General features: G+C 45.5%; 1 pseudogene; it reads left to right on the top strand.

Moving 5' to 3' along the window:
• Nucleotides 1–2,651: 2,651 nt before the first annotated feature.
• On the top strand, nucleotides 2,652–3,808 carry LOC136473091 (RING-H2 finger protein ATL1-like; annotated as a pseudogene).
• Nucleotides 3,809–11,664: the final 7,856 nt, after the last annotated feature.

Raw genomic sequence — 11,664 nt, 5'->3', positions numbered from 1 at the left:
GCGGCCGGGGCAGGGCGGCGGGGCCGTCTGAAATAAGGATGAAAACGGAACGGAAATATCCCGAACCGAACCGCATCGTTTTTTTATATTTAATCCGATCGAATCCGCATTTTCTTGTCCGACTTTACCGTTTTCGCTTTCGCATTTCAGATGTTTCGTATTTCAAATGTAAAAGTAGAAAACGGTTTAGACATTTTTCCGATCGTTTTCTACTTTTCTACTTTTAATTTGAAATATTCCGAATTGAAAATTCGGTTTAAACCGAATTTGGCCAACTGCACAGGTCATACAGCCCAATTACAGGTTGTTCACCACGCAGCTGTGTTCTTTCTACTGGTGGCCAGCTGCCCTCTCTTATAGACGGCGCTCAGCCTCGTCTCTCTTCACCTCATGAGATGGTGCTAAATATCAGGAAACCGGCAGCATCTACACGAAAGCCCACCTGGGCCATAGCCCATCAAGCTCATCGGTTTAACCCCCACCTGCAAAGTCAATCATTTGATAGTTTTTGCATCAGCCGAATAAATCTTTGTTACTCAAAAGAAAAATCTAAATAAATCTTTAAAATAAATTACTACATCTATTCTAAAAAGATTAATAAAATTATTCTGACTCAGTTCGAGTTCATGTTTCTATAATATGCACTTGTTAATTATTATATGCACTTGAACTTGATCATGTATGCACTTAGTCATGCACTTGGTCTACGGGTCGGTATTCCGTATTGAGTTTTCGTATACCGACCGTGTTCGATATAATTCCGCTCGAATTGTTTCGTTTTCGAAATTCTCGATATTCCGTAAGTTCGTGTTCGTTTTCGTGTTCGGTTTGTCCGCTTTCATTTTCGTTTTCGTATTCAAATGTAAAAGTAGAAAACGGTTGAGGAGTTCTCCGTTCGATTCCGTCCGTTTTCATCCTTAGTCTGAAACGAGACGGCAAGGCCGAGCGCACGGCTGGTGCGGTACGGTGGGCGTGTGCGCTTTGCAAGGCCACGTTTAGATTGAAAGTTTTTTCAATCTGATGAATAGTACCACTTTCGTCTTATTTGACAAATATTGTCCAATCATAGACTAACTAGGCTCAAAAGATTCATCTCGTGATTTCCAACTAAACTGTGTAATTAGTTATTTTTTTTATCTACATTTAATACTCCATGCAAGCGGCTAAAAATTGATGTGATGAAGAAAGAGTGAAAAAACTTGAATTTTGAAGGGAACTAAGGCCCCGTTTAGTTCCAAAAATTTTTGGCTTTTAGCTACTATAGCACTTTCGTTTTTATTTGGCAAAAATTGTCCAATTATGGACTAATTAGGCTTAAAAGATTCGTCTCACGATTTCTCGGCTAACTGTGCAATTAGTTTTTTTTCGTCTACATTTAGTACTCCATGCATATGCCGCAAGATTTGATGTGACGGGTACTATATAAAAAAATTTTGGTTTTTGGCTTCAACTAAGGGTGCGTTTAGATCCAAAAAATTTTGGATTTTGGCTCACTGTAGCATTTCGTTTGTATTTGGTAATTAGTGTCTAATTATGGACTAATTAGGTTCAAAAGTTTTGTCTCGCGATTTCTCAACCAACTGTGTAATTATGTTTTTTTTTCATCTACATTTAGTATTCCATACATGTGCCGCAAGATTCGATGTGACAGTTACTATGCAAAATTTTTTGGCAACTGAACGGGGCCTAAACAGGGCCTAAACAAGCCCAAGTTGCAAGTAACGCGGCGGGCCAGGGACCTGCAGCTGCGGTCCCTTCCTCCTCCTTTCCAATTTCCATCTCCCTGCAACTGCAACTGCAACTGCAACTGCAATCCCATCACAGAAACAAAAGTCTCTTGTTGACTCTGGAGCCCAGCCCAAGTTCCAAGTCCTGCCTCTGCATGCTGCAAGCCTGCAATGGTGGTCAAGGTCGTCAATACAGGACTACCTCTATCCGTCAAAGAAAGTAACTATGTGCTTGATTAGTTCCCAACCAAATTTCTAAAAAAAGTACTACAGTAGCCATTAAATCGAATCTTACGATACATATATGGAGCATTAAATATAAATGAAAAAAAACTAATTACACAGTTTGGTTAGAAATTGCGAGACGAACGTTTTGAGCCTAATTAGTTCATGATTGAACACTAATTGCCAAATAAAAATGAAAGTGCTTTAGTAGTCAAATTCTCAAAATTCACGAACTAAACACAGCCTATGATATACCACGTGTTAGTTAAAGTGCTTCACATTTAATCATGTTTCTAATAAATAGTATTCATATTTATAACTTTAAATTAGTTTATTATAAAAATACATTTCATAATTAATCTAATAATATTTATTTGATATTATAAATATTTATATTTTTTTAACTATAATTGATAGTACTAAACTATGTCACTGTTCTATAATTGTTTTTTTTTTTTTTGCGGACGGAGGGAGGATTACTGCTACTCGTGCAGCTGCCTGACCGACAATACCTCATGCTTGCAGCTGCCACTAGCAGCTGCGGTAAATGGCAGCCCCCTGAGCGTTCACACGCACGCCTGCCTGCCTGCCATGCCATCGATATCCCGCCGCGTTCGCCAGCAATTCCAGTCTCCACTACGAGTACCACCGTCTGAATGTGCCTGCCTGCCATCTCTCTCCCAGTCCCATCACCGCTGCTCTGCTTCTGCTTCCTCACTCGCAGTCGCAGCTGCATTGCCATTGCCACTGCTGCTCCTGTGCTGTCTACGCTACGCCAAGATCCACTTCAGTCCCATGGACGCGCCCACGACGTCGTCGTCGACGTCCTCGCCCTTCCCGGGCACGAGCTTCGTCATCCTCTCCGTCTCCATCGTCGGCATCCTCGCCACCTCGCTCCTGCTCCTAGCCTACTACCTCTTCCTCACCCGCTGCGGCCTCCTCTTCTTCTGGCGCCCGGGCGGCGCGCACGACGACGACGACGTCTTAGCCGGCCCCTACCACCGCCACCGCCGCGTCGTCGTCACCGTGCACGAGCCCGGGCCGCCGCGCCGGAGCGGCCTGGAGGAGGCGGCCATCCGCCGGATCCCCACGTTCCGGTACCGCCACGGCCACCTCGTGCTGGCGGTGGCGGAGGCCAAGCAGGCCGGCGCAGCCGGCGCCGAGTGCGCCGTGTGCCTCGCCGACTTCTGCGACGGCGAGAGGCTCCGCGTGCTGCCGCCCTGCCTCCACGCCTTCCACATCGACTGCATCGACGCCTGGCTCCAGTCCGCCGCCAGCTGCCCGCTCTGCAGAGCCGCCGTCTCCGACCCCCGCCGCCCTGAGCTACTGCCACCACCTCGACGTCCCGGTCCCGCGCGCCACCACCGACGACATTGCCATAGATGTTATCAGTACTACCATCTCCCCATCAGCCGTCGCCGACGAACCAGCGGCTGTGCCTGCTGATGAGACCGCGCACCGGAACAGTAGCTGCCGCAGCTGCAGCATGGGAGGAGGAGACGGCTGCTTCTTGCCCATGCGCCGGTCGCTGTCCATGGACTCCAGCACCGACAAGCGCTTCTACCTCGCGCTGCAGAGCATCCTGCGGCAGAGTTCCGGTGGCTCCCCGGCTGTCAAAGAAGACGAGGAAGGCAAAGCGGAGAGCAGCAATGCCGCCGCCGACACTGGCCCACCATCGTCGAGGAGGCTGCGCCGGTCCTTCTTCTCGTTCAGCCAGAGCAGGGGATCCCGAAGTGCCGTCCTGCCGCTTTGATTTGGCGGCATTGTCCCCAAACATTCGACGTCTTCAACTCTTCTTTTTTCTTCTTCTTGATGACGCTCTACTATACATACTGCTTACTGTTTTCTTTCCCTCTTGAGCGATTAGTAAAATCTGGACTGAACAAGTGTGTATGCTGTAACTTAATTAACAGCTATGGCGTTGAGCAAGTTCCATTCTTAACGCGGAAACACATGCCAAAAAACAGTATATTATCGGCCCGTTGCCAACCGCAAATGAAGCACTACGCAGAGAAGCAGATGCTACCACTCCTCTTGTGTTGTGTTCCAGAATAAAAACATGAACATTTGACTAAAAAAAACATGAACAATTGAAGCAACTACGTGTTGCACGCATCGTAACATGACATGGCCCCGTTCGCTTCGCAGAATAAACCAGTCGAAACACGAAAGCTGTTCCGGTTGAAAAAACAAGCTAAAAAGTACGGATTATAAGATAAGCGAACAGGGCCACGATGAGCAACTGAGCATGAAGATTAAACAGCTACTGTACTGAACGACAATTCAGTTGAGTTTCAGTTGAGTGCACTGGGATCCCTGACAGATGTAACTACTGTACTTTTTTAGAGAAAAATTGACTAGACGTATTATTACATCGTAATCCTTCGCTTGTTGGGCTGCCTGGGTCGATGGATGAAGACAGACAGACAAGTGAGGGTTCAGATGGGCTATGGCCTGATTTGCTAATTACATGACTACATGAGCCCAAGTCCAAGCTGAGCCCACCCTAATCTATTCAATGCTGTGTTGGGCCCGAGCAAGTTGAGCCCATTATACATATATATATACATATATGAATTATCTTTGTTCGTGGTTAGTATTCATTCTTCACGCGGCTATAGAGACCCGTATACGTATACGTGGTTTTTTAGAAAAAAAGGAATGGTCTTTATTCTGGCCTCTACATGAGTTGTGCATCTTCAGATAACAAATAGCTAGGTTTATTATACAGACGCAAATGGACTATTTCAGTCAACAACGCAACGAGATGGACCATGCATCAGATAGGGATTCAGCGCAAAAACTGGGATTGTGAATTACCTCTCCACGTATGTGACATCACCGATAGTTGTTCATCAGGTTGTCGGAGTTCATACTCCACTCCGCTCCACTAGTTGCCAACAAAACACACAAAGTATGCATTCAGGTGTATTAAGATCCGGTGACTAAAATTTAGGAGGTGTGTCGGAAGGATGTTGCATGGAGTGTTTGAATATTAATAAAAAAACAAATTACATAATCTGTCAGTACTCCATGAGACGTTTTTTTAAGCCTAATTAATCTGGTATTAGCACATGTTTACTGTAGCGCCATATCGTCAAATCATGGACTAATTAGGCTTAAAAATTCGTCTCGCAAATTAGTCGCAAACTGTGCAATTAGTTTTGTAACTAGTCTATATTTAATACTTCATACATATATCAAACATTCCACAAGACAAATACTAAAATTTTGCATGGCTAGCAAACGCAGTACGAAAGCCGGTAGGTAACAAGAGTGCATTACCATTCATGCATCTGGGACTGCATAGCAGAGTTATAGCTGTTCACCAGTGGCCCAGTGCGTGTTGTCTGTTGAAGTTGAGCACCGCCAAGACCAGTAGACCACCATACACAGCACCGTCCTTTTGCTTCTCAAGCTCCACGTGTGTCCACTGCTGTCCCAGATCAGAACAAAAGTTTGAGAAACCCATTAGTTCAAGATCGCAGGAACCGGAATAAATACATACTAGAAAACAGGCGCAGCTTTGCTGCGCCCCTGCTATAGTAAAGCAGCTTGTGGATGTCTGTAGCTGTTTAAAATGCTCACTGATGTCTCTTTGAGGCTATTCAATGTATGCGAAAAATATGGAGTAATTTTTGGAGTGAGGTACCATCTTTTGTTCTTGTAGTGATGACTACATAAATTGAAATGCTAGAGCTCTATAATGTGGCAGAACCGTCCGAAATAGCACACTTATGGAGGCGCTTGTCTTCCACCAGATACTAAGCACCCCGAAAGCACGCTACTGTCGATGCGGGACCCACAGGATACCCCGCAAGGGAGAGAGAAGATCTAGTCCAACTAGGATTCTCCCCATGTAATATTAGTAGTATAGCTATTAAGTAATCCTACTAGGAAATCTCATTGTAAACGGACTAGGACTCTGGCCTCCTGACTATATAAAGGAGGGCAGGGCTCCTGAGACAGGACAATGGTACAACACAACACTCGACAATCAATCCAACGCAAAGGCTAACGCCGACTGGACGTAAGGTTATTACTCGATCTACGATCGAGGGCCTGAACCAGGATAAATCGACTGTGTCTTGCGTTAACCATCGAGTTCGGCATACGCCGAAGCCCGAACATACTGCCCCGGGTACCCCCGTGGCAGGCTATCGGTGGTGAAACATCGACAGCTGGCGCGCCAGGTAGGGGCCTTCGGCGACTTTGCATCCGAGAACTCGATGGACCTCGACAACATAATCTTCCCGACGGGATCAACTTTCATCTTCGGCTCGTGGATCTGCGAGGCGGACAACAACGGCAAGCTTCAGGGCCATCTCCTCAAAGATCCAGATCATCATAAAGAATTTCATATTTCACCAACTACAACGGATCAGCTCACCAGAAGATTCGCACAACTCACAGTATCCGATTCAAATCAGATCTCACAGCCACTCATATCCGATTCGAATTCAGACATCAAGGCGAAGTTTTATCCGAGTGCTTTCAAAAAACCGAGTTCTTTTTTGGCAAGATTCCAGAGCACGACCCAAAACAACTCGGATTACCCTCAGAGTTCTTCCAAGAAGTCGAGTTCTTTTCCATTTGGGCTCGACAACATGGCAAAATCCTATCAGGGACAGTTCGAAAGATCTTTCAATCCAAGATGCGGGATACCACTGACAGGAGCTCAGGAGGGTCTCGTGCTAACAATAACATCCCAAGACTGCATCATCCACTGGCCAGGTTCTGTTCCTGAGGACAGCGGTACCCAACTAGTCGGCACGACGACGACAGCAATTCTACCCTACCAAGAAGGAGACTCGATCTACGACACCGAGGCATCCACTAAAGTTATTAACAACTCCGACAGCATGAAAACTAACGCCAATAACAGAACGACTCATGCGCGAGAAGTGCTCATGGTTCGACGACCGCGGTCACCATTAAATCCCCCAGAAGTACCCGATGTCAGATCATCAGATGAATCAGAGTCCAACATATCACCTTTTGCCCAAGGCTACGACGGAGAAACAGATAGTCAGAAACAAGCTAGAGAAAGAAAAAAACAAGTTGAAGCAAGGGCGTCAACACCGGGCTAGGCAGTGCAGGGAAGCTTGGATCAGATACGAGTCAGAATTGGCAGAGTACGACAAAAGAAAATCGCAACGAGAAGTCGAGGGGAGACGCACGGCGAATACACCTTACGATAAGATTCGAGAAGCATTAGAAGAACTCGGAAAAACTTCACATCCCAGTGAGAAGTATGAACAGCTCCAGGACTTGCTCCGACCGACGATCCCGAAAATGCATGAAGAGAGAGCTCGATCAAGACTACCCGCCAGATCAACAACCCACAGGCAAGAAGATCAAAATCAAAGGAAATCCGCTTTCGAAAGACTTGGGTCGGGTGGAAGCCATGACGAAGGAAGTAGGAAGGAACATAATCAAGGCCACCGATTTGAACAACCAAAGAAGACTAGGAGTAGGGTACCTACCCAGACAATCTCGCAAGATTATTCCCGTCAGAACGACAGTTGGCCAGAAGAAGGTGCCGAATCCGAATTCAAAGAAACCAAGACGCACGACAGATTCCCCTTTTTCACGAACAGGCTTGCATTGGTACGATTACCTCACAAATTCAAACCGTCTAACCACTCCAAGTATGATGGCAAAACTGAACCAAGGCAATGGCTCAGAATATATTCACAATCAATTGAACTAGCCGGAGGAGACGACGATATCAAAACCCTATTCTTTCCCATGGCACTGGAAGCCATGCCTCTCCAATGGTTTGACAAACTGAACCCAGGATCTATCAGAAATTGGGAGGATTTGCAAAGAGCTTTTTGTGAGAATTTTGTAGGAATCATTACACATCCAATCACCCATGCAGAATTAAAAGGACTTAAGCAAAAGGGAGGTGAAAGTCTCAGAAATTACTATCGACGATTCGGCGAACTACGAGCTCAAGTGCATGACATAACCGAACGAGAAGTAATTGAAGCTTTCTCTCACGGAATCATGGCTAGGTGGCAATTTCAAGACTTCTGCAAAGAAAATCCGAGAAACAATGAAGAATTCAGACGAACAGTAGAAAAGATGATTACTGCAGAAGAAAAAACACGAGAAAGGTTCCCGGACAGAAACAACCAGGACAACTCGGACAAGTAAAATCATCGAAACAGCAGACATCAAGAAAGAAAACGTAGACCAGACAATATTGTGGCAATGGCCGACAAATCAAAGAAGTTTACCAAACCCAAAAGATATGATGACATTGAAAACATACGTTGCCCATTACACCCTAGTGGGAGGCACACCATCGGAAATTGCTATACTTTCAAAGATCGATACACAAGAAAAGATAGTAAAGAAGACACTAAAGAGGACAATCAGAAAAGAGAAGAAGACAACCACGAGGACAAAGGATTCCAAAAACCTAGGGGAACGGTAGCAGTGATTTTCTCAGGGGCTCCGGATTGCAGAAGCAAACATCAAGAAAAACTAGCACTGCGGACCATTATGACCGCAGAACCGGCTACACCAAGATACCTCAATTGGTCACAGTATCCTATCCAATTCACCAGAGAAGACCAATGGACTAGTGTGGAAAACGCAGGCCATTATCCATTGGTTCTGGATCCAACTATAGCTGGTATGACCGTCACCAAAGTACTAATCGATGGAGGAGCTGGGCTTAACATCATCTTTTCAGAAACTCTAAGGAAAATGGGACTACAACTCGCCGGGATGATTACACCAACAAGCACACCTTTTTACGGAATAGTACCCGGCAAAGCAGCCATGCCACTCGGACAAATTACTTTACCTGTTACCTTTGGAACTCCTTCAAACTACCGAACAGAGTTTATCAAATTCGAAGTCGCCGACTTCGATTCATCATATCATGCAATCCTAGGACGTCCAGCACTGGCCAAATTCATGGCAATACCACATTATCCGTACTTACTGCTTAAGATGCCAGGACCCCACGGTATCCTTTCTCTTCGAAGCAATTTAAAGCGCGCTTTTGACTGCGATGTTCAGGCGATCCAAATTGCAGCTAAAGCACAAGCTGACAATGGAAGAAAAGAAATAGCCGCAATCGCTGCAGAAACAAGCCAAGAAGAATTAGAAATACCGGCTAAAAAACCCAGTATCATCGCGCCACCAAAAGAAGCCGACGTCAAGCAAATCGACTTAGGCACAGGCGACACCTCCAAGACAGCAACTATCAGTGCTCACCTCTCGGCAAAATAGGAACTCGCGCTCACCAACTTTCTTTGGGATAACAAAGATATCTTCGCCTGGAAGCCAGCCGACATGCCAGGAGTCCTAAGGGAGTTGGCTGAGCACAGAATTGATGTTATCGAAGGCTCCAAACCTGTAAAACAACGGTTACGACGATTCTCACCCAACAAGAAGGCAGCAATTAAAAAGGAAATAACAAAACTGATGGCAGCCGGATTCATCAAGGAAATCCTTCATCCAGATTGGCTAGCCAACCCGGTCCTTGTACAGAAGAAAAACACGGACGAGTGGCGTATGTGCGTCGATTACACAGATCTCAACAAACATTGCCCAAAAGATCCGTTCGGGCTACCACGCATTGACCAGATAGTTGACTCAACAGCAGGATCTGCGTTATTATCTTTTCTCGATTGCTATTCAGGGTATCACCAGATCGCACTAAAAGAAGAAGACCAGAGCAAGACATCTTTCATCACCCCGTTTGGCGCCTACTGCTACAAGACCATGTCGTTTGGACTAAAGAACGCAGGCGCCATGTACCAAAGAGCTATCCAGACTTGCCTTGGGAATCAAATAGGTGAAAATGTGGAAGCATACGTGGACGATGTGGTGGTGAAAACAAAGAACCCAGACACTCTAATTGAAGATTTAAAGCAAACCTTCGAAAACTTGAAGAAATGGAGATGGAAATTGAACCCAAATAAATGTGTATTTGGAGTTCCCTCAGGACAACTACTCGGATTTTTGGTTAGTCAGCGCGGGATCGAAGCCAGCACCAAGCAAATTCGAGCTATAACAGAAATGGGCCCACCTAGGAGTGTCAAAGATGTGCAGAAACTAACAGGATGCATGGCGGCCCTCAACCATTTCATATCAAGACTCGGCGAAAAGGGGTTACCTTTCTTTAAACTACTAAAGAAGACAGACAAGTTCGAGTGGACAATAGAAGCCGACGAAGCTTTCAAAAAACTTAAAGAATACCTCACTTCATCGCCCATCCTGACACCTCCAAAGAAAGATGAAGATATGATGCTATATATCGCGGCGACTCCCACCGTAATCAGTACAGCAATAGTCATAGAAAGAGAAGAACAAGGGCGCGTGTATAAAGTGCAACGTCCAGTATACTACATCAGCGAAGTACTGTCAGAATCCAAAATCCGGTACCCACACGTACAAAAACTACTCTACGCTCTACTCATTACCTCACGGAAGCTTCGCCACTATTTCGAAAGCCACAAGATTACCGTAGTGATAGATTTTCCACTCGGAGACATCCTACACAATAAAGATGCCACAGGGCGCATATCCAAATGGGCAGTGGAAATTGGAGCTCTTGATATCAATTTCACCCCACGGAAAGCAATCAAATCTCAAGCCCTCGCTGACTTCGTGGCCGAATGGACAGAGATTCAACAGCCCTTATCAGATACAATCCTCGACCACTGGAAAATGTACTTTGACGGATCACTCAAACTAGGCGGGGCCGGTGCAGGCATTCTCCTCATTTCTCCAGAAGGAAAACAACTCAAGTACGTCCTTCAGATATTATGGCAAGCTACAAATAACGAAGCAGAATACGAAGCCCTCATCCACGGGCTACGAGTCGCGATTACCCTCGGAATAAAAAGATTACTCGTATACGGCGATTCAGCAGTGGTCATCAACCAAGTCAACAAAGATTGGGACTGCACCAAAGAAAACATGGGTGCTTATTGTGCTGAAATACGGAAACTTGAAAAACACTTCCAAGGATTAGAAATTTTACACGTCCTACGCGATTCTAACATTGCAGCCGATGTCCTTGCCAAGCTCGGATCAGACAGAGCAAAGGTTCCACCCGGCGTATTCATAGAAGAGCTATCAATTCCCTCTATCAAACAACCCGGTGAAACAACAAATGAAATTCAGGCTAAAAGCGTTCAGATCTTGACAATCAACACTTCATGGACCCAAGATTTCATTGAATATATCAAAGAAAATAAACTGCCAGCAGATAAAGTAGAGGCCACACAAGTTGTTCGCAGAAGCAAAAACTATGTTTTAGTAGGGAATAAACTCTACAGAAGAGCATCATCATCAGGAGTACTACTAAAATGTGTCTCATTTGAAGAAGGCAAAGAAATCCTAAATGAAATACACTCAGGTTGCTGTGGAAATCATGCCGCCTCAAGGACACTGGTTGGCAAAGCATTTCGCACCGGATTCTACTGGCCAACCGCTTTAAAAGACGCCGAAGAGCTTGTCAGAAAATGCAAAGGTTGCCAAATATTTGCAAGACAAGCCTATATACCAGCTCACAATCTTATCTGCATCCCACCCGCTTGGCCTTTTTCCTGCTGGGGGCTAGATCAAGTAGGACCCTTGAAAAAAGCAAAAGGCGGTTTCGAGTACATCTTCATAGCAATCGACAAATTCACCAAGTGGATTGAATACAAACCGCTCGCAAAGTACAGCGCAACCAAAGCAG

The sequence above is a fragment of the Miscanthus floridulus genome, chromosome 8, assembly GCF_019320115.1.
Source record: "Miscanthus floridulus cultivar M001 chromosome 8, ASM1932011v1, whole genome shotgun sequence".
Lineage (NCBI taxonomy): Eukaryota > Viridiplantae > Streptophyta > Magnoliopsida > Poales > Poaceae > Miscanthus > Miscanthus floridulus.
Note: the sequence above shows the minus strand (reverse complement) of the source record. Positions and strands in the feature narration are given on the sequence as shown.